An 11,152-nucleotide genomic window follows, 5' to 3' on the forward strand; every position below is an offset into this window, starting at 1 on the left:
TGGGGTAGTTTCAATTGACAAAAGCAACTAAACATGTTGGGAATCATATTCCTTGGGAATCACTCTCAGATCACTTCAAATGGAGACACTGATGATTCTTGTGTTCATAAGTGCTTCTCTTTGGGGTTGTCTTGGATGTGACAATCTGATGGGAATCAAATGTAAAACCGTTTCTATATATTTTGGAATTTCTGCACCAAGATTACCCAAACAAGAGCACTGACCTGAGTAATAAATACAGTAAGTGCTACTTGTTGGGGTAGTTTTGCTGACATCTGAATCCCCAAATCCCTTCTTAAAGTTTTAACTTAGTACAACTACATTGTGTGTTATTGGAAGAAGGATGCTGACGTCTCAGAAGACTGATAGAGGCCAGACTTCAGCATTGGCTGGACTTTTTATTCAGTAAGTCTTACATGTTGTTCTGATTAAACATGATATATTCTACAGCTGGTTACTGATAATGGCTGTCAATGGAATCACATTCAGATAACCTCAAATGGAGACATTGATGATGTTATGTTCATAAGTGCTTCTCTTTGGGGTTGTCTTGGATGTTACAATCTCATGGGAATCAAATGTAAAACCATTTTTATATATTTTGGAATTTCTGCACCAAGATTACCCAAACAAGAGCACTGACCTGAGTAATAAATACAGTAAGTGCTACTTGTTGGGGTAGTTTTGCTGACATCTGAATCCCCAAATCCCTTCTTAAAGTTTTAACTTAGTACAACTACATTGTGTGTTATTGGAAGAAGGATGCTGACGTCTTTTCTAAGTCATCCATATTACCCTAATTTGAGCATTGACTTGAGTGTTGAATTCAGTAAGTGCTACTTGTTGGGGTAGTTTCAATTGACAAAAGCAACTAAACATGTTGGGAATCATATTCCTTGGGAATCACTCTCAGATCACTTCAAATGGAGACACTGATGATTCTTGTGTTCATAAGTGCTTCTCTTTGGGGTTGTCTTGGATGTGACAATCTGATGGGAATCAAATGTAAAACCGTTTCTATATATTTTGGAATTTCTGCACCAAGATTACCCAAACAAGAGCACTGACCTGAGTAATAAATACAGTAAGTGCTACTTGTTGGGGTAGTTTTGCTGACATCTGAATCCCCAAATCCCTTCTTAAAGTTTTAACTTAGTACAACTACATTGTGTGTTATTGGAAGAAGGATGCTGACGTCTCAGAAGACTGATAGAGGCCAGACTTCAGCATTGGCTGGACTTTTTATTCAGTAAGTCTTACATGTTGTTCTGATTAAACATGATATATTCTACAGCTGGTTACTGATAATGGCTGTCAATGGAATCACATTCAGATAACCTCAAATGGAGACATTGATGATGTTATGTTCATAAGTGCTTCTCTTTGGGGTTGTCTTGGATGTTACAATCTCATGGGAATCAAATGTAAAACCATTTTTATATATTTTGGAATTTCTGCAACAAGATTACCCAAATAAGAGCACTGACCTGAGTAATAAATACAGTAAGTGCTACTTGTTGGGGTAGTTTTGCTGACATCTGAATCCCCAAATCCCTTCTTAAAGTTTTAACTTAGTACAACTACATTGTGTGTTATTGGAAGAAGGATGCTGACGTCTTTTCTAAGTCATCCATATTACCCTAATTTGAGCATTGACTTGAGTGTTGAATTCAGTAAGTGCTACTTGTTGGGGCAGTTTCAATTGACAAAAGCAACTAAACATGTTGGGAATCATATTCCTTGGGAATCACTCTCAGATCACTTCAAATGGAGACACTGATGATTGTTGTGTTCATAAGTGCTTCTCTTTGGGGTTGTCTTGGATGTGGCTATCTGCAACGTTTTAAAGCAGGAAAAGTCATTATGGTGCAGATTTTGTCGATTTTATTATCCATACAACACCACTCCCTTTGGTTTCTGATGTAGTAAGTCCATGTTGTTGGGTAAGGGTAGTTGATTTTGCAGAATGTGCCATTTAGAGACACAATTCAGTGTTAATTATGCTTCTTTGTCTTACTTTCAAGTACTGCTGATGGAGCTGCAACTGAAGGCCATCTTGTGGCAAAACATTGCACTAAGAGGGCTTGTTGCAGTCTAATTTTCCAATCATCAATGACAATGGGATGCATACATTAAAGGTGATGGCTGTCTGCTCATGAAGCCGTTGTTAACAACCATCAAGGCAAATGAAACTTGGTGAAAGAGGAGGAGTTTGGTGGAAATTGTTGGATTCAGTATTTAAGTTGGGCAAATTTGGGGAAGAAACACAACTGCTACTGGGACACAACTGAGAAGATGCCAGGAGGAAGCACTGTCTGGGCTATGGAGAAACTCATGAGCAAAGAAGACTACTGGCTTCATTTCTTTGATAGAGGCCAGACTTCAGCATTGGCTGGACTTTTTATTCAGTAAGTCTTACATGTTGTTCTGATTAAACATGATATATTCTACAGCTGGTTACTGATAATGGCTGTCAATGGAATCACATTCAGATAACCTCAAATGGAGACATTGATGATGTTATGTTCATAAGTGCTTCTCTTTGGGGTTGTCTTGGATGTTACAATCTCATGGGAATCAAATGTAAAACCATTTTTATATATTTTGGAATTTCTGCAACAAGATTACCCAAATAAGAGCACTGACCTGAGTAATAAATACAGTAAGTGCTACTTGTTGGGGTAGTTTTGCTGACATCTGAATCCCCAAATCCCTTCTTAAAGTTTTAACTTAGTACAACTACATTGTGTGTTATTGGAAGAAGGATGCTGACGTCTTTTCTAAGTCATCCATATTACCCTAATTTGAGCATTGACTTGAGTGTTGAATTCAGTAATTGCTACTTGTTGGGGCAGTTTCAATTGACAAAAGCAACTAAACATGTTGGGAATCATATTCCTTGGGAATCACTCCCAGATCACTTCAAATGGAGACACTGATGATTCTTGTGTTCATAAGTGCTTCTCTTTGGGGTTGTCTTGGATGTGACAATCTGATGGGAATCAAATGTAAAGCCATTTTTATATATTTTGGAATTTCTGCACCAAGATTACCCAAACAACAGTACTGACCTGAGTAATAAATACAGTAAGTGCTACTTGTTGGGGTAGTTTTGCTGACATCTGAATCCCCAAATCCTTTCTTAAAGTTTTAACTTAGTACAACTACATTGTGTGTTATTGGAAGAAGGATGCTGACGTCTTTTCTAAGTCATCCATATTACCCTAATTTGAGCATTGACTTGAGTGTTGAATTCAGTAAGTGCTACTTGTTGGGGCAGTTTCAATTGACAAAAGCAACTAAACATGTTGGGAATCATATTCCTTGGGAATCACTCTCAGATCACTTCAAATGGAGACACTGATGATTCTTGTGTTCATAAGTGCTTCTCTTTGGGGTTGTCTTGGATGTGACAATCTGATGGGAATCAAATGTAAAACCGTTTCTATATATTTTGGAATTTCTGCACCAAGATTACCCAAACAAGATCACTGACCTGAGTAATAAATACAGTAAGTGCTACTTGTTGGGGTAGTTTTGCTGACATCTGAATCCCCAAATCCCTTCTTAAAGTTTTAACTTAGTACAACTACATTGTGTGTTATTGGAAGAAGGATGCTGACGTCTTTTCTAAGTCATCCATATTACCCTAATTTGAGCATTGACTTGAGTGTTGAATTCAGTAAGTGCTACTTGTTGGGGCAGTTTCAATTGACAAAAGCAACTAAACATGTTGGGAATCATATTCCTTGGGAATCACTCTCAGATCACTTCAAATGGAGACACTGATGATTCTTGTGTTCATAAGTGCTTCTCTTTGGGGTTGTCTTGGATGTGACAATCTGATGGGAATCAAATGTAAAACCGTTTCTATATATTTTGGAATTTCTGCACCAAGATTACCCAAACAAGAGCACTGACCTGAGTAATAAATACAGTAAGTGCTACTTGTTGGGGTAGTTTTGCTGACATCTGAATCCCCAAATCCCTTCTTAAAGTTTTAACTTAGTACAACTACATTGTGTGTTATTGGAAGAAGGATGCTGACGTCTTTTCTAAGTCATCCATATTACCCTAATTTGTGCATTGACTTGAGTGTTGAATTCAGTAAGTGCTACTTGTTGGGGCAGTTTCAATTGACAAAAGCAACTAAACATGTTGGGAATCATATTCCTTGGGAATCACTCTCAGATCACTTCAAATGGAGACACTGATGATTGTTGTGTTCATAAGTGCTTCTCTTTGGGGTTGTCTTGGATGTGGCTATCTGCAACGTTTTAAAGCAGGAAAAGTCATTATGGTGCAGATTTTGTCGATTTTATTATCCATACAACACCACTCCCTTTGGTTTCTGATGTAGTAAGTCCATGTTGTTGGGTAAGGGTAGTTGATTTTGCAGAATGTGCCATTTAGAGACACAATTCAGTGTTAATTATGCTTCTTTGTCTTACTTTCAAGTACTGCTGATGGAGCTGCAACTGAAGGCCATCTTGTGGCAAAACATTGCACTAAGAGGGCTTGTTGCAGTCTAATTTTCCAATCATCAATGACAATGGGATGCATACATTAAAGGTGATGGCTGTCTGCTCATGAAGCCGTTGTTAACAACCATCAAGGCAAATGAAACTTGGTGAAAGAGGAGGAGTTTGGTGGAAATTGTTGGATTCAGTATTTAAGTTGGGCAAATTTGGGGAAGAAACACAACTGCTACTGGGACACAACTGAGAAGATGCCAGGAGGAAGCACTGTCTGGGCTATGGAGAAACTCATGAGCAAAGAAGACTACTGGCTTCATTTCTTTGATAGAGGCCAGACTTCAGCATTGGCTGGACTTTTTATTCAGTAAGTCTTACATGTTGTTCTGATTAAACATGATATATTCTACAGCTGGTTACTGATAATGGCTGTCAATGGAATCACATTCAGATAACCTCAAATGGAGACATTGATGATGTTATGTTCATAAGTGCTTCTCTTTGGGGTTGTCTTGGATGTTACAATCTCATGGGAATCAAATGTAAAACCATTTTTATATATTTTGGAATTTCTGCAACAAGATTACCCAAATAAGAGCACTGACCTGAGTAATAAATACAGTAAGTGCTACTTGTTGGGGTAGTTTTGCTGACATCTGAATCCCCAAATCCCTTCTTAAAGTTTTAACTTAGTACAACTACATTGTGTGTTATTGGAAGAAGGATGCTGACGTCTTTTCTAAGTCATCCATATTACCCTAATTTGAGCATTGACTTGCGTGTTGAATTCAGTAAGTGCTACTTGTTGGGGCAGTTTCAATTGACAAAAGCAACTAAACATGTTGGGAATCATATTCCTTGGGAATCACTCTCAGATCACTTCAAAAGGAGACACTGATGATTCTTGTGTTCATAAGTGCTTCTCTTTGGGGTTGTCTTGGATGTGACAATCTGATGGGAATCAAATGTAAAACCGTTTCTATATATTTTGGAATTTCTGCACCAAGATTACCCAAACAAGAGCACTGACCTGAGTAATAAATACAGTAAGTGCTACTTGTTGGGGTAGTTTTGCTGACATCTGAATCCCCAAATCCCTTCTTAAAGTTTTAACTAAGTACAACTACATTGTGTGTTATTGGAAGAATGATGCTGACGTCTTTTCTAAGTCATCCTTATTACCCTAATTTGAGCATTGACTTGAGTGTTGAATTCAGTAAGTGCTACTTGTTGGGGCAGTTTCAATTGACAAAAGCAACTAAACATGTTGGGAATCATATTCCTTGGGAATCACTCTCAGATCACTTCAAATGGAGACACTGATGATTCTTGTGTTCATAAGTGCTTCTCTTTGGGGTTGTCTTGGATGTGGCTATCTGCAACGTTTTAAAGCAGGAAAAGTCATTATGGTGCAGATTTTGTCGATTTTATTATCCATACAACACCACTCCCTTTGGTTTCTGATGTAGTAAGTCCATGTTGTTGGGTAAGGGTAGTTGATTTTGCAGAATGTGCCATTTAGAGACACAATTCAGTGTTAATTATGCTTCTTTGTCTTACTTTCAAGTACTGCTGATGGAGCTGCAACTGAAGGCCATCTTGTGGCAAAACATTGCACTAAGAGGGCTTGTTGCAGTCTAATTTTCCAATCATCAATGACAATGGGATGCATACATTAAAGGTGATGGCTGTCTGCTCATGAAGCCGTTGTTAACAACCATCAAGGCAAATGAAACTTGGTGAAAGAGGAGGAGTTTGGTGGAAATTGTTGGATTCAGTATTTAAGTTGGGCAAATTTGGGGAAGAAACACAACTGCTACTGGGACACAACTGAGAAGATGCCAGGAGGAAGCACTGTCTGGGCTATGGAGAAACTCATGAGCAAAGAAGACTACTGGCTTCATTTCTTTGATAGAGGCCAGACTTCAGCATTGGCTGGACTTTTTATTCAGTAAGTCTTACATGTTGTTCTGATTAAACATGATATATTCTACAGCTGGTTACTGATAATGGCTGTCAATGGAATCACATTCAGATAACCTCAAATGGAGACATTGATGATGTTATGTTCATAAGTGCTTCTCTTTGGGGTTGTCTTGGATGTTACAATCTCATGGGAATCAAATGTAAAACCATTTTTATATATTTTGGAATTTCTGCAACAAGATTACCCAAATAAGAGCACTGACCTGAGTAATAAATACAGTAAGTGCTACTTGTTGGGGTAGTTTTGCTGACATCTGAATCCCCAAATCCCTTCTTAAAGTTTTAACTTAGTACAACTACATTGTGTGTTATTGGAAGAAGGATGCTGACGTCTTTTCTAAGTCATCCATATTACCCTAATTTGAGCATTGACTTGAGTGTTGAATTCAGTAAGTGCTACTTGTTGGGGCAGTTTCAATTGACAAAAGCAACTAAACATTTTGGGAATCATATTCCTTGGGAATCACTCTCAGATCACTTCAAATGGAGACACTGATGATTCTTGTGTTCATAAGTGCTTCTCATGAAGCCGTTGTTAACAACCATCAAGGCAAATGAAACTTGGTGAAAGAGGAGGAGTTTGGTGGAAATTGTTGGATTCAGTATTTAAGTTGGGCAAATTTGGGGAAGAAACACAACTGCTACTGGGACACAACTGAGAAGATGCCAGGAGGAAGCACTGTCTGGGCTATGGAGAAACTCATGAGCAAAGAAGACTACTGGCTTCATTTCTTTGATAGAGGCCAGACTTCAGCATTGGCTGGACTTTTTATTCAGTAAGTCTTACATGTTGTTCTGATTAAACATGATATATTCTACAGCTGGTTACTGATAATGGCTGTCAATGGAATCACATTCAGATAACCTCAAATGGAGACATTGATGATGTTATGTTCATAAGTGCTTCTCTTTTGGGTTGTCTTGGATGTTACAATCTCATGGGAATCAAATGTAAAACCATTTTTATATATTTTGGAATTTCTGCAACAAGATTACCCAAATAAGAGCACTTACCTGAGTAATAAATACAGTAAGTGCTACTTGTTGGGGTAGTTTTGCTGACATCTGAATCCCCAAATCCCTTCTTAAAGTTTTAACTAAGTACAACTACATTGTGTGTTATTGGAAGAAGGATGCTGACGTCTTTTCTAAGTCATCCATATAACCCTAATTTGAGCATTGACTTGAGTGTTGAATTCAGTAAGTGCTACTTGTTGGGGCAGTTTCAATTGACAAAAGCAACTAAACATGTTGGGAATCATATTCCTTGGGAATCACTCTCAGATCACTTCAAATGGAGACACTGATGATTCTTGTGTTCATAAGTGCTTCTCATGAAGCCGTTGTTAACAACCATCAAGGCAAATGAAACTTGGTGAAAGAGGAGGAGTTTGGTGGAAATTGTTGGATTCAGTATTTAAGTTGGGCAAATTTGGGGAAGAAACACAACTGCTACTGGGACACAACTGAGAAGATGCCAGGAGGAAGCACTGTCTGGGCTATGGAGAAACTCATGAGCAAAGAAGACTACTGGCTTCATTTCTTTGATAGAGGCCAGACTTCAGCATTGGCTGGACTTTTTATTCAGTAAGTCTTACATGTTGTTCTGATTAAACATGATATATTCTACAGCTGGTTACTGATAATGGCTGTCAATGGAATCACATTCAGATAACCTCAAATGGAGACATTGATGATTCTTGTGTTCATAAGTGCTTCTCTTTGGGGTTGTCTTGGATGTTACAATCTCATGGGAATCAAATGTAAAACCATTTTTATATATTTTGGAATTTCTGCAACAAGATTACCCAAATAAGAGCACTGACCTGAGTAATAAATTCAGTAAGTGCTACTTGTTGGGGCAGTTTCAATTGACAAAAGCAACTAAACATGTTGGGAATCATATTCCTTGGGAATCACTCCCAGATCACTTCAAATGGAGACACTGATGATTCTTGTGTTCATAAGTGCTTCTCTTTGGGGTTGTCTTGGATGTGACAATCTGATGGGAATCAAATGTAAAGCCATTTTTATATATTTTGGAATTTCTGCACCAAGATTACCCAAACAACAGTACTGACCTGAGTAATAAATACAGTAAGTGCTACTTGTTGGGGTAGTTTTGCTGACATCTGAATCCCCAAATCCCTTCTTAAAGTTTTAACTTAGTACAACTACATTGTGTGTTATTGGAAGAAGGATGCTGACGTCTTTTCTAAGTCATCCATATTACCCTAATTTGAGCATTGACTTGAGTGTTGAATTCAGTAAGTGCTACTTGTTGGGGCAGTTTCAATTGACAAAAGCAACTAAACATGTTGGGAATCATATTCCTTGGGAATCACTCTCAGATCACTTCAAATGGAGACACTGATGATTCTTGTGTTCATAAGTGCTTCTCTTTGGGGTTGTCTTGGATGTGACAATCTGATGGGAATCAAATGTAAAACCGTTTCTATATATTTTGGAATTTCTGCACCAAGATTACCCAAACAACAGTACTGACCTGAGTAATAAATACAGTAAGTGCTACTTGTTGGGGTAGTTTTGCTGACATCTGAATCCCCAAATCCCTTCTTAAAGTTTTAACTTAGTACAACTACATTGTGTGTTATTGGAAGAAGGATGCTGACGTCTTTTCTAAGTCATCCATATTACCCTAATTTGAGCATTGACTTGAGTGTTGAATTCAGTAAGTGCTACTTGTTGGGGCAGTTTCAATTGACAAAAGCAACTAAACATGTTGGGAATCATATTCCTTGGGAATCACTCTCAGATCACTTCAAATGGAGACACTGATGATTCTTGTGTTCATAAGTGCTTCTCTTTGGGGTTGTCTTGGATGTGACAATCTGATGGGAATCAAATGTAAAACCGTTTCTATATATTTTGGAATTTCTGCACCAAGATTACCCAAACAAGAGCACTGACCTGAGTAATAAATACAGTAAGTGCTACTTGTTGGGGTAGTTTTGCTGACATCTGAATCCCCAAATCCCTTCTTAAAGTTTTAACTTAGTACAACTACATTGTGTGTTATTGGAAGAAGGATGCTGACGTCTTTTCTAAGTCATCCATATTACCCTAATTTGAGCATTGACTTGAGTGTTGAATTCAGTAAGTGCTACTTGTTGGGGCAGTTTCAATTGACAAAAGCAACTCAACATGTTGGGAATCATATTCCTTGGGAATCACTCTCAGATCACTTCAAATGGAGACACTGATGATTCTTGTGTTCATAAGTGCTTCTCTTTGGGGTTGTCTTGGATGTGGCTATCTGCAACGTTTTAAAGCAGGAAAAGTCATTATGGTGCAGATTTTGTCGATTTTATTATCCATACAACACCACTCCCTTTGGTTTCTGATGTAGTAAGTCCATGTTGTTGGGTAAGGGTAGTTGATTTTGCAGAATGTGCCATTTAGAGACACAATTCAGTGTTAATTATGCTTCTTTGTCTTACTTTCAAGTACTGCTGATGGAGCTGCAACTGAAGGCCATCTTGTGGCAAAACATTGCACTAAGAGGGCTTGTTGCAGTCTAATTTTCCAATCATCAATGACAATGGGATGCATACATTAAAGGTGATGGCTGTCTGCTCATGAAGCCGTTGTTAACAACCATCAAGGCAAATGAAACTTGGTGAAAGAGGAGGAGTTTGGTGGAAATTGTTGGATTCAGTATTTAAGTTGGGCAAATTTGGGGAAGAAACACAACTGCTACTGGGACACAACTGAGAAGATGCCAGGAGGAAGCACTGTCTGGGCTATGGAGAAACTCATGAGCAAAGAAGACTACTGGCTTCATTTCTTTGATAGAGGCCAGACTTCAGCATTGGCTGGACTTTTTATTCAGTAAGTCTTACATGTTGTTCTGATTAAACATGATATATTCTACAGCTGGTTACTGATAATGGCTGTCAATGGAATCACATTCAGATAACCTCAAATGGAGACATTGATGATGTTATGTTCATAAGTGCTTCTCTTTGGGGTTGTCTTGGATGTTACAATCTCATGGGAATCAAATGTAAAACCATTTTTATATATTTTGGAATTTCTGCAACAAGATTACCCAAATAAGAGCACTGACCTGAGTAATAAATACAGTAAGTGCTACTTGTTGGGGTAGTTTTGCTGACATCTGAATCCCCAAATCCCTTCTTAAAGTTTTAACTTAGTACAACTACATTGTGTGTTATTGGAAGAAGGATGCTGACGTCTTTTCTAAGTCATCCATATTACCCTAATTTGAGCATTGACTTGAGTGTTGAATTCAGTAAGTGCTACTTGTTGGGGCAGTTTCAATTGACAAAAGCAACTAAACATTTTGGGAATCATATTCCTTGGGAATCACTCTCAGATCACTTCAAATGGAGACACTGATGATTCTTGTGTTCATAAGTGCTTCTCATGAAGCCGTTGTTAACAACCATCAAGGCAAATGAAACTTGGTGAAAGAGGAGGAGTTTGGTGGAAATTGTTGGATTCAGTATTTAAGTTGGGCAAATTTGGGGAAGAAACACAACTGCTACTGGGACACAACTGAGAAGATGCCAGGAGGAAGCACTGTCTGGGCTATGGAGAAACTCATGAGCAAAGAAGACTACTGGCTTCATTTCTTTGATAGAGGCCAGACTTCAGCATTGGCTGGACTTTTTATTCAGTAAGTCTTACATGTTGTTCTGATTAAA

This window comes from Eutrigla gurnardus (assembly GCF_963514095.1).
Source record: "Eutrigla gurnardus genome assembly, chromosome: 17".
NCBI classification, from domain to species: Eukaryota; Metazoa; Chordata; class Actinopteri; order Perciformes; family Triglidae; genus Eutrigla; species Eutrigla gurnardus.